At 42.5% G+C, this 21,064-nt stretch overlaps 1 pseudogene; it reads right to left on the bottom strand.

The window, feature by feature from the left end:
- Positions 1-3,537: 3,537 nt before the first annotated feature.
- On the bottom strand, positions 3,538-4,114 carry LOC138752850 (small ribosomal subunit protein uS5 pseudogene; annotated as a pseudogene).
- Between the last annotated feature and the right edge of the window lie 16,950 nt (positions 4,115-21,064).

The raw sequence follows: 21,064 nt of genomic DNA, 5'->3' as shown, positions 1-21,064 counted from the left end.
TCTCGGGAACCTGGATCCAGCTCTAATTGATGATAGCCCCATTTCAGATCAATTTTTGAGAATACCCTGCTGGTAGTTAGTTCTTGAAGTATTTCCTCCACTGTTGGTATAGGGTGTCGTTCTCTAATTATAGCTTCATTGGCCATTCTCATGTCAACACATAGTCTTATGTCACCCTTTTGTTTGGGCACAATCACTACGGGACTGACCCATTGTGTCGAATGTTCCACCAGTTCAATAATGTCTTGTTCGATCAATTCTTTAATTTTGGCTTCGACTTTCCCACGAAGTTCAAACGGAGTTCGGCGCATTGGTTGTGCCTTGGGTTTGACCATTTCATCTACCGCTAGCTTCAATTGTCGACCTTTCAGCTTTCCTACTCCTTGGAAGACTGCGGGGAATTCTTGCTTCATATCCTCGTATGACTGAATTGAATTGACACAAGCTCCAATATGAAGTATTGCCAGGTCTTGCGCTGTGCTTCTACTCAGCAATGGTTCTCCCCTCTCTTCTATGACCATAAACTCTGCTTCGGTGTACTTATCTCCAGCTTCAACAGTTGCAGTAAAACATCCAATGGTCTGCAATGGCTTGGTTGCTGTGTATGGATACAGTTTCTTGGAACACTTCTTTGAGGTACAGATGATCTTTTTCCTTTTCAACTTCTCCCATAAATGTCGTCAATCGCATAACTGTCACTGCCTGAGTCTACAATGACCTGCACTGTCACTCCACCAATGATCACTGGGACCTTCTCATGATGTACATCATTCAACGTAAATTGGTAACAACTCTGTTCCTCCTGGGTATCATCATCGTCACCGTCTATCTGGCGAATGGTATCTTTCTTTCCAGGATACTTTCCTTTCCCCCAGGCTTTGCCTTTGGAAGTTGTACTCTTCCTCTTCTGGTCTGCATTGGACTTGCTTTTGCACTTCTTTGCAAAGTGGTCCTTACCTCCACACTTTCTGCAAACTTTGCCTTTGGCCGGGCAATATGGGTCTTTTCCAAAGTGACTTCGGTTTCCACATCGATAACACTCCACGTCCTGTGTCGACGTATATCTTGGCTGATTATGGCGATGTGAGAGCCTCTTAATTTGCTGGCTTGAGTTGTCTTTCAGGGTCATGGTATGAAATTGCCCTTCAACAGCCTCTAATGCAGCAGCAATGGTTAAAGCATCGGTGAGTTCCAACTCACTCCCTCTTTCCAGTAGACGTCTTCTGAGTTTATCTGATCTGCAGTGCTGTACGACTTGATCCAATAATTGGTTGTCCAAATCAGCTGGCATGTAATTGCATCCAACAGCTAGCTGGCGTAGTCTCGTCATGTACTGAGCAACTGTCTGGCCATCTCCTGGTCTCGTTCTCCGAAACAAATGGCGTTGAAATGTAGCATTCGGTGTCACTACATAGTGTGCATTTAATGCATCTACTGCTTTCCGGTACTCATCCTTTCTTCCAGTATTCAAAAGTGTCTTAAATGTTTCCCGAACTGCGGGTCCAGCAGTGAAAAGAAGTAACGCCCTTCTCTGCGCTTTTTGTTCAACTGTACCAGTATCTAGAAATAGGCCACGACTGTCGGCGTAGGATTCAAATTCTTCCAGCCATGCCTTCCACTTCACACTTAGAGTGCTTGCATCACCAGTCGGGTCAAAATGAGCAATTCCACTATGTGTTAGAAAGTCATTGTCTGCCCCAGCCATGAGGAAATATTCCAGCCCCAAAAGTACTGAGTCAAAGAGAAAATTCTTATCACCTTGAAGTTGTCTGTAATCCTCTGTAATCTTGTTTAGTCTTTAATTTTCTTCAAGCTTCATTCATCCTCGTCGCCAATGTCACATTTGTGGCCCGAAATGTGAAGTTAATAAAACATCGAACACAAGTTTTATCAGGTAAACTTCTCAGTGTCTTTATTTTCTTCAGTTTCCTTTGTTCTCCTGCTTGTGCTGTTATCTCTCTCTCATACCACGTGACTTCCGGTACATCTCATACATATTTATTATCATGACAGCAACCATCCCAAGTTTCATCCATTCATGCATCAAATCTTCGTTTGACAAAGAATCTTGTTAATTTCTCTGCAGATTATCTCAATGACAATGTTCAACTCATGTGTCCTTGTCAGTAGTTCCTCAATGAGAGGGAATAATCTATCCCAATTTATGCAATGTGAGCATTATTGGTTTTACGTGGTGCAAGTACTTTAACCTGTAGCCTGATAATATTTCTGCATAGATACATTCATGATTAAGCTGATGGTCATGAAACTCCTGTCTTTTTCTTTCACGCGGTTGTGCATTTGAGTCTTTCAAGTCAAGTCAAGTTTATTGTGATCTAATGGCACAAGTACAACATGCAGACACACAACTCGACAGAACACACACACAGACAAACAATATATATGCAGGACAGATATCCATCTATACATATAACCAACTACAGTACAGTAATAGGCCTGTTTGGCCCACTAGTTCATGCCGAATATCAGCTCCCACCTCATCCCACTAACCCGCATTTGGCTCACATCTCTCCCACCCATTTTTATTTATCTGTAAGCCTTAGAGACAGCATCAAAGGTATGTGACAGAGTATACAGAGTATATAAAGTATATAGATGTGTTTTTGGAAGATAAATTGGGAAAGGTTTGTTGGAGTAGATTACAAACAAATGCTTTAAAACAGATCTTATTTGAAATACTGGAGCTCTGTCCCATGCTAGACATATTAGCTACACAGTTTTTGTAAGAGCTTTGAAGAGTGCTCAAGTGACTTCAATAATGGATCGTTGTTTGCAAACGGCAACAGGTGTAAGAGCATGTCATCGTCACTGCTGTCTGGAGGAGATCTTGTAAGAGGGTCATGTGGTTTTGCAAACAGAGAATCAAACAGGCTTTCTCTCAGTCAGAGAGAGAAATAGAGAAATACAGAAATCACTTGACAGTGTTACAGCCAGCAGAAGCAGTTGGGACTGGAACAGGACTAGCTGGGAAGCCTGTTTGGAAGACGGCCTGGTCAAAGCACTTGTGATTCATGCAAGAGGAGAAGACTGGCTGTCTAATGTTGCACTTGGAATAAGCAAAATAAAAAGGAACTCTGTGGTGACCTGAAAGAAAGAGGTTATCATCTGGAGAACCCTGAAGGGGAAAGTTTCGTCAGCAAGACATTGGAGTGGCTGATGGAAGTACATCAGTTGTGGATGTCCTGGAACAACAAATCTCTCTCTGAAAACTGACAAGAACCTTCCTAAGTGGTAACCATTTACCTTTCAAGCTCCAATGCCTGATGAACTTTATAAATGTTAAATTCTGTGCACAGTATAAGAATTGCCTGAAACCAGTGAACTTTGAGGAATGAGAAGCGAGATTGGACTGTGAACCAAAGAACTTTACTGAACTTTCACATACACGTTACATACACGTGTGCTTAGAATTAGAAGGGGGTTAGGTTAAGTAAGTTAATAGTGTGATTCTGTTTTCATGTTTAAAGATAATTAAAAGCAACTTTTGTTTAAGTAACCATTTGTCTTGGTGAATATCTATTGCTGCTGGGTTTTGAGGTCCTCTGGGCTCATTACAGGTGGGGGGGGGGGCCCGAGGGGGGCAGGAATCAGATGGACCAAAACTGAAGCTCATCGACCCAGTCACCTTACAAAGTACAGTATGAGGTTTTCCAATTTTTTTACCCCAGTAACCATGTTGCACAGGAATGATTGACTGTCTTCGGATGGCAGTAGCTACTTGTTTTGAACATTTGATACCAAATCCAACATGGCCATTATAATCTCCGATAGCAACAAAAGCTTTGAATCTTGTGCGTTGACCAACAAGGGTTTTTTTTCTGCACAGGCACAATTTCAAGAACCTCATCTTTTAAGGCCGAACCCATGAAAAGGTCAATAATTTCATAGGAAGGGAAAAAAGGTAAATTTCTTCCAATGTCTTGATCTTAATATCTTTCACCAAATGCCCAAGCTTTGAAACTGGCACGTATTCCTTATCTTCAGCTTTATCACCACGTGCACCCTTGCCTCTGCCACGACCCCTACCACGGCCATGCCCGCCAGAGCCAAAACTACCATGAAACCGTCCTCTATCACCAGCGTCATCTGCCATTTGGTGATAATATTTTTTTCTAAATATACGAGTCTCGGATGGTTAAGTGTGAGCAGTTCCTTTGGTCCTTTAACAGCGTTTGGAGAGACGATGAGTATGAAGCCAATCTCATTCCATTGAGCAGATGTCTTGTGGACCAGTCTGAACTGCTACTACTCAAAAGCTGGAAACAAAAGCGATTCAAACAAATTTGCCTCTTACTACCCATTGGTAGAAATAACAGTGGAAAACTCTTTTGCCCAAACTGCTGCAAAAATGTAAATCTCCACATGGTCATTTCCCCCAAGATGCGGCTGGAACTGGAAGGATTGAGATGAAGGGAGAGAGGTGACCTGATAGAAGACGATGAGAGCCAGGCATCGTGTGGATGGCCAGAGGCTTATTCCCAGGACTGAAATGGCTAACTCGAGGGCGTAGAGTTGTAAGGTGCTTGGGAATGTTAGAGCTAGGATTCTTGAACAGAGATTGGTGGGTGCGTGGAATACGCTGTCACCAATGGTGACGGGGGCAGCTACCATAGGATCTGATCAGAGACTATTAGGTAGGTACGTAGAGCTGAAAAAAATGGAGGGCTATGCAGTGGTGAAATTCCAGCCAGTTGGTAGAGAAGGCTTGAGGTTGCACTGACTTACGAACAAATAAATAATACACTCACTCATCTCTTCCAGCACTCCATGAAGTCGACTTTCTTTATTTCACTCTGGACCCAACAAAGCCTTCTTTTCCTTTCCAAACACCGTCCAGCCAAACCCCTCTGACCTTCCCAATGGATCACCGCCACATGGATGATCCTGACGGTAATACTCTGCTATGAAAGTCAGCACAACTGTGGGCCAAAGGGCTTGCACTGGGCTGTAGGTTTCTGTTAGTGCTCTGTTCCATTACTCCCTGCAGCAGTACATTTCTGGGACACACCACACTCTAGGTGAAATTCACTTGAAATCTCTGAACCGTTACCCCTTCTATTTTTACGTGTAATGTAATTAATATCGTCGATGCTGGAATCACAGGCAAATGCAGCATTTAATTTCCACTCCAACTACCCAGAGAATGTGTTGGCAAGCTACCTCCTTGAATGACTGACAACAAAAAAAAAGATTTATGGCCTGACACCATTGCGTTGAAATGAATGTAAACCGGGGCACAAGTGAAGGTTTTTGGAAAACCATTGTGAAAACTCTGAAAGGAGAGGAGTAAGCAGGCTGGAGGTGGCTCTGGAACGGGTGGCTCTGATTGGACCACCAGCACATTGAGGTAACTCCCTCAGTTCAGCTGGGGAAGGGAGTTCCAGGACTCTGAGTTAGCAACAAATAAAGGACAGATGCTAGCATGTTCACAGGCATCCAGCAGGGGCCTTCTGCTCAGTATATCCATGCTGACCAAGGTGGCATTCTGAACTTGTGCCATTTCCCTGCGTTCAATCCTTCAAAGTCCTTCCTACCCATAGATCTGTCCGAATGCCTTTTGAGCATTATATTTTTATAATGTGATTTTTTTGGAGCAGAGGGGCAGGATCTGTGCCATGCTGTCGCTGCAGTCACCGCAGGCTCCAGGGGAAAGTCCACACTGCCAACGCTTGCCTCCACCCCCAACACCTGCCAGTTCGACCTCAGTGTGCAAGCGCAAATCCATCCCCCTAACTCCATCTGCCTGTGGAAATAACTCCTTTTGAACATTTTGTGCCTGGTTCTATCGTTTCCTCGGGCAGCTCCCTCTAAATATGAGTCATCCTCTGAGTGGAAAAGTTGTTGCTTCTTTCCCCTCTTCACCTCTAACCTCTGTTAAGTCAAGATTAAAGTTATCTGATGACACAAGTACAACCCAATGAAAGGGCATCGTCCGGACCTCAGTACAAAGCATACAGACATACAACCAGACATAACACCCACACACACACACACACACACACACACACACACACACACATACACACACACACTCACACACCCACACACACACCCACACACACCCACACCCACCCACACACACACACACACACACACACACACACACACACACACGCACACACAGACAAGCAATATGAATGCAGGACAAGTATTATATCTATATAAGTAAACATGAGAGTCTCGGATAGTTCATGTGAGCAGTTCCTTTGGTCATTCAGCGTTCTCACTGCCCGTGGGAAGAAGCTGTTCGTCATCCTGGTGGTGCTGGCTATGACACTCCTGTATCTCTTCCCCATCGGGAGTAACTAAAAGACACTGCTTGTAGAGTGGAAAGGGCCCTAATTATTTTGCGCACCTTCTTCAGACAATGATCCCATATCGTTGGGGGGGGGGGGCAGAGGGAGACTTCAGTGATCCTCTCTGCCACACTTATGGTCCTGTGGGTTGACTTCCGATCCATTTTTCTGCAGCAACTGTACCCTTTGCCCGTCTACCTGAAGGAAAAGATGGAGAGCATTCACTTTATCCAGACCCCACATGGTTTTATAAACTATAAAGCATTTTAGCTTGTGGGGATCCTGTTGGATGCATTTTATTCCCATGCACCTGCTGCCATTATTGAGGGTTTAGAAGATGTTGGAGAAGTATTAGCAAGTTGCTGCATGGCCATCTTATAGGGTGATGAAAACATGCCAACATCTTCTTAAATCCATTAACCATTATTAATACCAATGGCTGGCCCATTAACCTGATGACATTTGCCTTTCCCTACTTTCTGCCATCCATTTCACTTTCGTGAATAAATTTCAATCTGAAATGCTCTCTGCTTTCTTGTGCATAAAATTCTCTTAATGAACAGAAACTAGGTTTTGCAAGGATATTGCCAGGATTTGAGAAACCGAGTTACAGGGAAAGGTTAAGCAGGTTAGGACTTTATTCCCTGGAGTGTAGAAGAGTGAGGGGAGATCCGATAGAGGTATAGTCAAGTACTATATATTGATCCGATTGCACTGTAACAGATTTATTTTCATCTTTAATTTAATGTTAAACTATATTTCTTTTATAAAAATGTCCTAGTAAATTATGGAGTTAAAATATTTTATCTGTATTCTTAGTAAGTTTGCTGTGGGTCACACACAAGTCACAGCACATTTATGAGAACCATTGTTGTCAGAGAAGAATGTTCATTCTTGGATTCAAAGTGTCTTGGACAGACAGAGCTAATGGATTTCAAGTGGGTTTTAATTATTCAAGAACGGCTGAGGAAGCCATTTGCTTTTCATCAAAGCCACTTAAGCCTCTTGAACAGAGATAAGATCAGAGATTGTTATGGATGTGGAATGGTTTTGAAAAAGGAACGGAAGTTTGGTAGAATGAAAACTGATGGTCATGTGGTTTCCAAGAATTGAGGATTTTCTTGTCCATGATGTAACTATCATGTGACTTGGAGAAATATATTACCAAATTCAGATATTTTGAGTTGAGCTTTGGAATAATTCATCTTGGAGTTCACAGAAGTAAAAGCACTGTGACATACAGGGTAAGTTACAGTAACTATAATTGGTGTGTTTGTTGTTGTGTGTTACGCCTGGAAGAAGAGAACATAGAATCTGTGGCTTTTGAAATAGGTAAGACCACTTTGCTGTCTCTTTGGAAAAGAGGACCTAATTCTGGTGGGTCTATTTTTGTGTTGCTACTTTGTTTAACCCTTATCTGGGTTTGTGAATTAATTGTAGAAGAAAATAGTCACATTCGCTTCCTTTGAAAATGAAGCAGATTCTTCATGTAGAAAACATAATTGAGAGTAAAAGAGGCCTGAAGATATAATGTTTAAAAGTGCTATATAACCATTTCTGAACTGAGAATTTAAGACCTTCAAGAAAAACTAAAATGATGCTGAACTTTTAAAGGTTGACTTTTCAGAGTGGGACTTTGAATTATGCACACACACACACACACACACACACACACACACACACACACACACACACACACATATTTACATTTGCTCATAGTGGGGCTAAGTTTAGAGTTAAGTAAGAAATGTTATGTCATTAAGAGATTACCATTGGTGAATTTTCCATTGTTAGTGCCAACAAAAACCCTTAAGTCCTAAACATAATGAGTGCATAATAGCACATATACAACCTGACAAAAGAGTGTTCTCCAGCACTCAGTGCAAAACATGTTGACGCACAACCAGACATAACACACATTCAGACAAACAACACATATGCAGGACAAGTATTCATATAGAGAAATAAATAAGTAAATATTGCTTCATGAATATGAATAGATAAAGTGGAAGCGGCCCACTGAGGTTAGGAGAGATACAAACCAGAGGACATCGGTTAAGGGTGAAAGGGGAAATGTTTAAGGGTAACTTCGTCGCATAGAGAGTAGCAGGAGAGTGGAATGAGCTGCCAACTGAAGCTGACCAATTGAGTGCGTGCTCATTTTTAACATTTAAGAAAAATGTTGGATAGGTCCATGGTTAGGAGGGGTATCGAGGGATATGGACTGGGTGCAGGTCAGGGGGATGAGACAGAATAATAGTTCAGCACAGACTAGAAAGGTCAAAGGGCCTATTTCCTCTCCTGTAATGTTCTATAGTTCTAAACAGGCCTCTTATCCTGGATGGTACACACCGTGGTTAAGTTCATGCTCCACAGCTCTTTAATCCGATTAGCAGTTTTTGCAATACCCTTCCCCCATCTGTGTTGACCTAGCTTCCCCTTCAATGTATTCTCCTCAACTAATCAACAACAGAGCAAATTCCACATTGTGGCCACTGTGTGAATTCCTCCACTGGACTTACAAATGACTTTTCATTCTGTATGATGCGGATGGTCCTACTTCAGATCGCTTCTGTTTCATATTTCTGCCATACAGCTGTTTTCTTTTTATACCAATAAATAAATTTTGGCTGCTTCATGGCCGGTTAAATTATATTGAATAAGATGGCTTCCTGAATGGTTTGCGCCCCTGTGCCTGCTGAAAATCATTCCTCATATTTGCTTAGAGACCAGAGAGGAAAAGATATTTAATTCTCTATCCTTTCCTCCGTATCTAGGGGTTTTTCCCTTTTAAAATGTTGACAAGTGAGGTTCCCTTTCTCAGAATTTGTTTTCAACCCTCGTTCCTCTGCCAGGGTTGATGGGGTTGAGAAAACTTCTGCTCCCTCCAACAAATTAAAGATTGTTTGGCCAAAATAAATCAAAACCGATGCACTCAAAGCACTTCATTCTCACAATGGTGGCCCTCGCTGACCTCCCCTCTGACAGTGAACTCCAGAGATTTAGCACACAGGGTGGTGTGATGAGATGAAGACCTGCAGGAGTAACCTGGCTGATGATCAGCTATGTTGGTATCATTGCTAGGCAATTGCTCAGCAAAAAGAGGTGTAAGGCACTCCTTTTGTCCAATAGCCTACAGGCCATCCTTGGGCAAGGTGTAGTACCTGTTTAGCCTCCCAGTCAAGGTCACGTGATGCCATGGAGTGCAGTTGGTGGATGATTTTTACAAGCAGATTCTTCAAATTGGAATTTATGGTAGTAAAACTAAAATCACTGTGCGGATGAATCTGCTGCTCAATGGCCAGGGTTACAGGTCCAGTGTGGAAGTGAAGAAGGCAACAGGAAACCACTTCATTATTTTTCCCTTGTATAATCATGAACTCAACATCGACTATGATCTCAGTTCAAAGGTGGAGCCTTCACTGAAAGAGAACAGGGGAAGCAACAACTATAATTTGGAGGGTCAGAGATTGTGATGGATGGAGAGACATGATCACCCACGCCGAACGGCAAGGCACCTGAATGAATGATATCAGCTATAAATAATATTCAGGACTTCCTCACCATGTTAGTCATTTGGGGCCACTCCTTTTAGCTTCCTTTACTCCTTTGTATTTATGAAGTGCTTTTCTTTCCTTGAGATAACATATGGTTTACTTTGCTTTGTCTGATTACCTTGGCAAGTTACTTGCTTGTGGTAGAACCACTGATTAGCAGTTAGCACTGTCTGTATGAATGTACCGTGTGGGCTGGCCTGCCTCCGTACCTGCAACTCCTCCCCTCAGAATCCTCATAAAGGTTGTTGCACCAAACCCCTCCTTCAGTACCTGCCTTGGAACTGGGCCAGCAACATGTGAGACGTGCTGACGATTTATGGTGATTAAAGACTAATGTGGTTAATTGATAGTGCATCAATGCCAAGGCAAATAGCGCCTTTGGAAGACTACACAAAAGAGTCTGGAAAAACAACCAACTGAAAAACCTCACAAAGATAAGCGTATACAGAGCCGTTGTCATACCCACACTCCTGTTCGGCTCCGAATCATGGGTCCTCTACCGGCACCACCTACGGCTCCTAGAACGCTTCCACCAGCGTTGTCTCCGCTCCATCCTCAACATCCATTGGAGCGCTCACACCCCTAACGTCGAGGTACTCGAGATGGCAGAGGTCGACAGCATCGAGTCCACGCTGCTGAAGATCCAGCTGCGCTGGATGGGTCACGTCTCCAGAATGGAGGACCATCGCCTTCCCAAGATCGTATTATATGGCGAGCTCTCCACTGGCCACCGTGACAGAGGTGCACCAAAGAAAAGGTACAAGGACTGCCTAAAGAAATCTCTTGGTGCCTGCCACATTGACCACCGCCAGTGGGCTGATAACGCCTCAAACCGTGCATCTTGGCGCCTCACAGTTTGGCGGGCAGCAGCCTCCTTTGAAGAAGACCGCAGAGCCCACCTCACTGACAAAAGGCAAAGGAGGAAAAACCCAACACCCAACCCCAACCAACCAATTTTCCCTTGCAACCGCTGCAATCGTGTCTGCCTGTCCCGCATCGGACTGGTCAGCCACAAACGAGCCTGCAGCTGACGTGGACTTTTTACCCCCTCCATAAATCTTCGTCCGCGAAGCCAAGCCAAAGAAAAAAAAAGAATCCAATCACCATAATTTAATGCCATGGGTAAGGCAATATGGGAGGATAAACTGGACACTGACCCTAAAGACCCAGAGGTCTCCATCAAATTCGATCAATGGCAGCACTGCCTCAACGCATTCTTGAGATGCCACAATGTGCAGAGCGAGGAAGACAAACTGGACCTGCTCTTCGGACAGGTCGGCCACCATGTTTTTCAAATGATCAGAGACTGCAGTACTTACACGGCAACTATGGTACACCTGCAGAGACAGTATCGCACCCCGGCGAATGTTATCTACGCCAAGTACCTTCTGGGTAGTCGTGGACAAGCGCCTGGGGAGTCGGTGGTTGGATATATGTGGGTCCTGTGGGAGCCGGGGTGAGCCTGCGGCTGTAGAGATATCTCTGCTGTTGTCCACTGAGAAGAACTGATACATGACACTTGTGTGGCTGGATTCAAGTCAGATCACATACAACAGTGACTCCTGGAAAAGGGCAATTGAAGCCTGCAGGAAGTTGTAGACCTGGCCAAATCAGTTAAACTCAGAGGTCTCCTCTTCTGGAAATGTGGCTGCCACATGGGGAGCACTACTACTGAGCACCCAAAGTGCTACTTCTGCGGCCACGCTAGACATCCTCGTAGGAGCTGCCCAGCCCGAAACGCAACATGTTCTGCCTGCGGGAAGAAAGCAAATTACGGAAAGTTATGCAAGTCCCAACCTTCCTCCAGCAGCGCTGCCCGGCCTTCTCTCCTTCTCTCTCTCTCTCTCTCTCTCTCTCTCTCTCTCTCTCTCTCTCTCTCTCTCTCTCCTATTTATTTCTTCTGTATTTCCTGTTCCTCTCTCTCAGTCTCTCTTGTTCTCTCTTCATTTCTCTTCCTCCATCTCTCTCTCTTTCTCTTACTCCATTTTGCTCTGTTGGCCTGTCTATCTGTTTCTCTCTCTCTCTCTCTCTCTCTCTTCATAGCTCACACTCACTCATTCCAGGTGGCTTCTTTCAAATAATCTGAATCTTGTTCACCATTTTGAACCTGCCTTTCTTTAAATAGTGCAGCGTCTTAGAGTCAAATTATGCTGCAGTCGCATGAAAAAAAAAGAACTGATTCAAAAAAATTGCTCCCTTTGCTGAAGAAATACTTTTATTGGAGTTGTTGGCTGTAACTCAGCGACTTCCCTGCAGATCAATGAGAGAGGCAGATGTGGTCGGCTTGCTTTCACATTTCTCTGAGGCTGCAAAAGACGTAAAATGTTCTTCTGTTCATTTGGTTACAGATCTGTTCTCCTTCACTTGGCTGCATGTTCTAACGTGGTGTTTCTCCAGACTAGAGTCTAAGTAAATAGATACGAAACAATTAACAGAATATGAAAGCACTTTCGGGCAAGCCAGTTTCTGGAACACCTCATTTAGAGGGCTCTGTTTTTGCAGCTGCCATATTAGGCATCTGGGAATGTTTGACCAGAGCAGATGCTGTATCTGTTACATCACAATCTGCTTCTTATTTAATTACCAGTAGACATGATCACATCACAGGTCACATCAAATCTGTTTACAGCCTTAACAAGAAAATAATTTCACCAATATGACACCCCTGAACTTTCCTTAAAGTTTCTTTCACACTACTCTTTTAAAATGAGAATTCTGTGGTCACATGTGGCATCCACAATAAGATTCTGGTCATCCAGCAAGCGCTCATTCAGAAATCCTGATCGTCCAGCATCTGGGTCAGTGGTTAGTCTGCAATGTGAGCCGGGGGGAGGTGATGGAGTGGTCCACAGGGGTCCCAGAGCCCAGGTCTGGACTGTAAGTGAAGCAGACGATGGGAGGGAGGGTCTGGAACACCTCCAATCAAGGATGAGATATCCGGGGTTGGACTTCCTACTCCCTTTACACTCACTGAGTTTAGTGGAAATGAACTGTATTCAAGATTTAAGATTTAAATTAATTGGAATTTAAGAGAATGAGGGAGGGGGGGGAGAAATCTGATTGAAACATTTCAAATGTTGAAAGAAGGGCGTCCGCTTAGGACAGAGATACGGAGGAATTTCTTTAGTCAGAGAGTGGAGAATCTGTGGAATTTGTTGCAACAGGCAGTTGCAGAGGCCGAGTGTATTTAAGGCAAAGATTGATGCGTTTCTGTTTAGCCAGGGGATCAAAGGCTGGGCAGTGGGGCTGAGTGGGAAAATAATTGAATGGTGGGGCAGACTTGATGGGCTGAATGGTCTATTTCTGCTCCTTTGTCTTATGGATATGTTATGATATTGACATGTGACATGTTTAAAAATGTGAACTAAGAATGGGTCTTAGTAAGAGGAATATCAAACTGTCCAGAAAGTCAATGCGTTTAGCGTAACAGTTAGTGACTGTGTTCAAGTCCAGCTGTTACGAGTCCAGAGGACCCAAAAACCCAGCAGCAATAGAAATTCACCAAGACAATGGTTACTTAAACAAAAATTGCTCTTAATTTTCTTTAAACATAATAACAAGATCAAAATTTAACTTATTACTATTAACTTAACCTATTTTAACCCCCTTCTAATTCTAAGTGCATGTGTATGTAATGTGTGTGTAAGTTCAGAATTCACAGTCCAATCTCACTTCTCACTCCTACAAGTTCACCGGTATCAGGCAATTCTTATTCAGTGCAGAGAATTGAACATTTAGGAATTTTCACCAAGCTCTGGTGCTTAAAGTTAAATGGTTACTGCTCAGGAAGGCTCTTGTTGGTTTCAGAGAGAGATTCATTGCTCGTTGGACACACACAAACTGATTTACTTCCATCAGTCACTTGAGACTTGCCCCATTAGGGTTTTCCTCTTTTTCCAGGTCACCACAGAATTCCTCTTGTTGCCTTTAATTCAGGTGAAACACTCTAGCCAGCTAATTCCTCTTGTGAGGACCAGAAGGGTTTTCAACAGGCTGAACTCAGAATTCACAACCCGCCTTCTAAAATGGGGTTTCAACTGCCTTGCCAACTTGTCATGTTGCAGTTCCAGCTGCTGTAGAACTGTGATACTGAATTCTCGCTCGCTCTCTCTCTCAAAGAGAAGAATTCTATTTGTTTTTTTCCCTCTCTCTCTACTTGTAAAAACCAGAACTCCTTGCAAGCTTTCAAACCCAATCCTCGAAAGATCACTTTGATCATGGACTGTTTATTTGCACCTGAAAATTCCTTCCAAAATAGCTTTATTGTCTTTGCAAAGATGCTGGGTGCCTGCATGACTCACTTTCAGCAAAGCTCTTGCATTTTAAATAAGATCTCTTTTGTGAAATGTCTCTCTGTTTGTGAAGTGAAGTGACCTACACATTAACCCCCCCCCCCACCCCCCCCGCCACACACAATCTATCTCTTTTAAAAAAACATATTTATATATCACCCATCACTCAGCATTGTCTGTACGGAGTTTGCACGTTCTCCCCGTGTCTGCATGGATTTCCTCCAGGTGCTCCGGTTTCTTCCCTCCCTCCAGAAATGGGGATTGGAGTTTAATTGGTGTATTGGGGGGCACAGTCACATGGGCCAGAAGGGCCTGTAGCAGTGCTGTGTGTCTAAAAGGTTCCATGATGCCTGATAATTGGAATTCGATGTGTCTGCACGTCTTTTCTCTCTGCTCTCATTGGTTATGCTCTGAGGTGCAGGCATTGTTATAAAGTCAGTGCAAACCTGGTGCTCGAACTGCAGGAGACCTCTCGGCATCTATTGACTCGAATCATAGAACTGTACAACACAGAAAGGAACCGCTATGGTTCACCTCGTCCATGCTGACCGTGATGTCCCCTTATGCTAATACCATGTGCCTGCATGAGATCCCTTAATCCCTTTACTATCCAAGTACCTTCCAAATATTTTTTAACATTTGTATCTGGCTCCACTACCTCCTCTGGCAGCTCATTCCAGGTATTAATAGTGTTACAAGATCAAACCAGCAACCACAAAAAAGGCATATCACACAGGGGTAAAGATGAACAATTACTTTATTAACAAAAAAATTCACCTTCAAACTTTAATTCAAAAATCCCCCCCCTCCCCTTTTATACCAATGCCCACTGGTTACTATGCAAATCTCTATAGCAGTGTAAAACTAATAAATTCCCCAGCCTAAATATAACATACGTAATCAAAGTCTAAGTTATATTTCCAACCAGCTCACAGAAAAACGTAGACACAAAACAAACACAAACTACACAAGACTCTCAAAACTTCGATCTCAAATGAAGCAAACATCATAAACAAGATTCAGTTTGTTTGATAAATTGAAGGCAAAAGATCTTAGAGAGAGAGAGAGAGAGAGAGAGAGAGAGAGAGAGAGAGAGAGAGCGCACAAAATTCAAAGTTGTCTTTGCTGCAGAGAGAGGAACCACTGGCTTGGTCTGCATCCTTCTAGCTGCCTTTGAAATGTTCATCCTATTTGAAATCCCAACATTCTAAACTTTCCTCCAGACCATGACTCATGGTCTGAGCCTCCCTCCACTCCACAGCACCCCCCAGTGGTGGTTCATTATCCAAGTCCAGATATTTTTAGATCATTTTCTGCACATGCTCAGTCTGTCTCCCACTCTCCCACTCTCTCAGCAGTCCACCTTCACCTTGGCTCTCTAAGGCAAAGTATCATTTTTCAACATAAAACCACACAACACATAGGCCAATACACAACACAGAAATCTGTAACACCTCCCCTGCTAAAAAAAATTGTCCACAAGAACAAATTTTTTATCAATTAATGGAAGTATTACATAAATAAAATAAAATAAACACTCCATTTTTTTTACAATAGTGTCATCTTGTAACACTATTAATACCTGGAATGAGCTGCCAGAGGAGGTAGTGGAGCCAGATACAATAGATTCATATTTACCTAGATTAACATCTTGACAAACAATCTACTATTACATTATCCGTCCCCTTTATGTGTGTAATAATTAAATCATACTTGTGTAATAGTAAGCTCCAATTCAATAACCGTCTGTTCTTATTTTTGATTTTAGACAGAAAAACTAATGGATTATGATCAGTATATATAATTAACAGTTTTTGAGCAGTACAAATATACACATCAAAATGTTGCAACTCTAAAACAAGTGCTAATAACTCCTTTTCAATGGTTGAATAATTTTGTTGATGGTCGTTAAACTTTTTCGAGAAGTACGAAATAGGAAGTTCTACTCCATCACCATCCTTCTTCTGTAACAGTACATCACTGACCGATTCGTCACTGGTGTCCATGGCTAAAGAGAATGGCTTTTCAAAGTTAGTACAGGCTGATGGCATAAAATGGCCTTTAACTTCAGAAATGCTTCCTGGCATGTATCCAACCAGATAATTTTTTCTTTCTTTCCAAGTAGTTTTGTTAATGGGAGTCCAATTTCTGCAAAGTTTTTACAAAATCTACAATAGTAGCCAATCATACCTAGAAATCTCCGAAGAGCTTTCTTAATACCGGGGATAGGGAATGCAGTGATAGCCAATACTTTCGCTCCAGTCAGTGCCACCTGTCCCTGTCCTAGCAGATAAATTACAGTGGCAAGTCCAAACTCACTCTTGTGCAAATTTACCGTGAGGTGTGCTTCCAACAGTTTCTGAAATAACCCCTAATTCAAGCATGTGTTCTTTTCATGTATCCATACTAATTACTAAATCATCAATATAGGCTCCTGAGTGCTCTAAACCATGAATTACTGCATTAATTATTCTCTGAAATGTGCCAGATGCATTTTTTTATCCTGAAAGGCATAACATTATACTCATACAATCCTGAAGGTGTAATAAATGCAGAAATCTCCCTGCCTTTCTCTGTCAAAGGAACACAACAGTATCCTTTTAAGAGATCAATCTTTGTAAGAAACTTAGCCTTCCCCACCTTAGCTATACAATCATCTATTCTGGGAATAGGGAACACATCAGTCTTTGTCATAATTTTTACCTTTCAATATTCTGTACAAAACCTAATTGAGCCATCTGGCTTTGGCACCAGAACACAGGGTGAACTCAAATTTGAACGAATTTCGGATGATGTCATTTTTGAGCATATAATCCACCTCTTGATCCAACAATCTGCTCTTTTCCTGATTAACTCGGTAAGGATGCTGCTTAATAGGCTTAGCATCACTGACCACTACATCATGACAAGCCACAGTAGTTCTTCTTGGAACATCTGGGAATATATCCTTAAATTTCATAAGAAATGTCTTCATTTCTTCCCTTTCTGATTTAGTCAAATGCATTAACTTGGAGTCTAAGTTTTGCAAAACTATAGAATTTTCCAGTCTGGGGCTTATCACTTTCTGTGCTCCATGACCTTCCACAAAACTTATCTCCTCCTTAACTAGCACCTTGGTTAGAATCCAAGTCTCCTCCTCAGTCATTTTCTCAAAGTAAGGTTTAGGCATGTTCACGTGACGGACCTGTATCTCTCTTTGACAATCAGGCGTCTCAATGACATAGGTGACCTCGTTATTTTTTGATTTAACCTTATATGGTCCTGAAAACTGAGCTCTCAAAGAGTTTGACTGCATTGGAAAAAAAACAATACTTTGTCGCCAGGTTTAATGTCTCTAATTTTTGCTTTTTGATCATACAGAATTTTCATTTTTCCCTGAGCAGTTTTTAAATTTTTCCTTGCCATCTCACAAGCCTGATGTAATCTGTTTTTAAATTTGAAAACATAATCCAACAGATTTGATTGTATATCATTATGTTCCTTCAAAACTAGTAATGGACCCCTGACTTCATGACCAAACACCAACTCAAATGGACTAAAGCCAAGACACTCCTGAGTTGCCTCCCTAACAGCAAACAATAACAAATGGATTCTTTCATCCCAATCCTTATTATTTTCCAAGCAATAAGCCCTCATCATATTTTTCACAGTTAAATGGAACCTTTCCAAAGCCCCTTGACTTTCAGGATGATAGGCAGATGACACAATTTGAGAGGCTCCCAATTCATACACCACCTGTTGAAATATTCCAGACATAAAATTACTCCATTGGTCTGATTGAATTTCCCTTAGTAGGCCAAACAGTGTGAAAAATTTTAGCATAGCCTTCACAATCGTCTTTCCTTTAATGTTTCTCAGGGGAATAGCCTCTGGAACCTTGAAACTGTGCACATGAATGTTAACAAATATTCATTTCCCGCTTTGGTTTTTGGCAATGGGCCAATGCAATCCACTATCACTTTTGAGAAGGGCTCCCCAAAAGCAGGGATGGGTTGTAAAGATGCCACTGGTGGTCCTTGATTAGGCTTGCCCACCAGTTGACAAGTGTGACAGGTTCTACAAAAGTTCACAACATCCTTTCTTAATTTTGGCCAATAGAACTGTTTCTTTATCTTTTCTACCATCTTCTTCACTCCAAGATGACCTCCTAAAGGTGTAGTATGAGCCAACTTTAATATTTCATTCCTGTAAGTTTTGGGAATTACAACTTTCCTTACTACCACCCAGTTTTCACTGGCAGGTATCCCTTGTGGTCTCCACTTTCTCATCAATATTCCATCTTGAACAAAGTAACCTACTGGCACAGTTTCAATTTCCTGGTTAGACAGAATCTTATCTCTTATCCCAGCAAGATCAGGATCATGCTTTTGACTAGCTATTAATTCTTCTCGACAACAGCAAAGCTGGACCTTAGGTTTGTCCTCAATGAATGCCTCCACTACAGGATCATCACACACTTTCTTTACCTCTACCTTTTTTCTAGACATGGTTCCAGTAATGGCACACGCAGGGTAGATTTCCAAATCCTTTTCGGACTCATAAACCAATGGCTTACCTGTGCGTTTCACCGCAGGTATGACTTTACCCTCTGCTAAATCATTCCCTAACAAAAGAGAAACTCCATCCACTGGCAGACTTGATCTTATCCCTATCGTAACCGGGCCATTAACTAGGTCTGATTTCATCACTATTCTATGAAAGGTATAGACTCTTCTTCACCACCAATACCTTTAATTAAATTCACATCTCCAGTATCGGTCTCCTCTCCAAAATTCAAAACGTTGCTTAATGCAAGCGATTGGGCTGCTCCAGTATCCTGCAGGATTTTAACTGGCTCTTGATTGGATCCTTCTTTAACCGAAATGAAACCTTCAGTCATGAATGGTTTAAAAATATCCCTAACTTTCTCACTCTGAACACAGGCAGTTGGTACCATCTCTTTCTCTTTCTTCATTTTCAGTACAGGACAATTTGCTATTATGTGCCCTGGCTTCTTGCAATAGTGGCAAATAACACTTGAAAATTTTTCCTTCACCCATTTCTCTTCCTTTCTTCCTTTAACCTCACTTCTAGGTTTTCTTTCTACTCTACTTGGATTATCAGCAGTATTCCTTTGAAAAGTTTTCCCTGGTGTCCACTTAGACTCGTGGGTTAAAGAATATTCCCCTGCGAATTTAGCCAATTCTTGCCAAGTTTTTATATTTTTCTCTGCCAAGTACACTTGAAGATCGTCAGGAACACAATTTTTAATCTCCTCAATAAGAATGACTTCCCTCAATAAATCAAAGTTATTTTCTACTTGCATTGTGGCACACCACCGATCAAAACACTCAACCTTCCTATAAGCAAAATTAAAACTTATCATATTATGGTCACTCCCTCCCTAATCCCTCCTTCATCTGATCAAATCTGGATTGTTACACAACACTAAATCCAGAATGACCTTCTCCCTGGCAAGCTCTAGTACAAGTTGCTCTGAGAATCCATCTCGGAGGCACTCCACAAACTCTCTTACTTGGGCTCCAGTACCAACCTGATTTTCCCAGTCTACCTGCATGTTGAAATCCTCCATAACAATTGTAACTTTACCTTTGTGACATGCCAATTTTAACTCTTGATTCAACTCGCACCCTTCATCCAGGCGATTGGGGGCCTGTACAATTTCTCAGTTCTCCCCATACTGACTCTACATCTCCTTATTCTACATCACCCCTTGCTAAGGACTGAATTTCATTGCTCACCAACAGTGCCACCCCACCCCTTCTGCCCACTTGTTCATTCAACGTCATATTCGCCAATTTCCATCTCAGCCTCAAGCTCATCCACTTTATTTCTTAAACTTTGTGCATTCGTGAATAATACATTTAATCCATTACTCCCCTTCCCTTTCACATCAATTTCTATAGCCGTACTCTCCGATCCCTTCCTGTGCTTTCAGCCCCGTTAATTCTGCTGTCTTCCTTAACTTTTCTTATCATGTTCCCTTTAACTCTTATAGTTACAGTTCATCTCCTTCCTCCCCTCTACTTAGTTTAAACACGCCCGTGTAGCAGTGGCCAACCTGCCTACCAAAATGCTTGTCCCCCACCTGTTAAGGTCGCCCCTTTTGCACAATTTATCCTTACCCCAAAACAGATCCCAGTGATCTAAGAATCTAAATCCCTGCTTCCCACACCAGCTCCTCAGCCACACATTCAGATCCCCTATTACCCTGTTCCTGCCTTCCCCAATCCAAGGAACTGGGAGCAGGCCGGAGATAACCACCCTTGAGGTCCTGCTCTTCTGAGTTCTCTGAAATCACGCTGCAGAATTTCTTTCATCTTCTTCCCAACATGCACTATCGCTTTCAGCTGTTCACCTTCACTCTTGAGGATGCCCTGAAATCAGTACCTGGATCCTTGCACCAAGTTGGCACCATCCTTAAATGCAGCCTCTGTGTGAAAAACTTGCCCCTCAGATTGCCTTTAAGTTTCTCTCCTCTCATCTTAAACGTGCTCCCTCTCGCTCTAGATTCACTGCCCTGGGAAAAAGATTTTGAATATTTATCTTATCTCTATGTCCCTTGTAATCCGTGACAGGATCTCTCATCCACCTCTGTGAAAATGATCCCCAACCGATCCAATCTCTAATTCCGAACTCCCTCTATTCCAACCAACTTTTTACACCACTGCAATGTCATTCCACCTCTTACTCTCAATGTATAAAACCCAATGCTGGAGGAACTCAGCAGGTCAAACAGTGTACTTTATAAGAACCATAGAACACTACAGCACAGAACCAGGCCACTATGGCCCTTCTAGACTGTGCTGAACCATTTTGTTTTGCCTAGTCTCACTGACCTGCGCTCAGTCCATACCCCTCCATACCTCTCCCATCCATGTACTTGTCCAAATTCTTC

The sequence above is a fragment of the Narcine bancroftii genome, chromosome 2 (assembly GCF_036971445.1).
Source record: "Narcine bancroftii isolate sNarBan1 chromosome 2, sNarBan1.hap1, whole genome shotgun sequence".
Taxonomy (NCBI): Eukaryota; Metazoa; Chordata; class Chondrichthyes; order Torpediniformes; family Narcinidae; genus Narcine; species Narcine bancroftii.
Note: the sequence above shows the minus strand (reverse complement) of the source record. Positions and strands in the feature narration are given on the sequence as shown.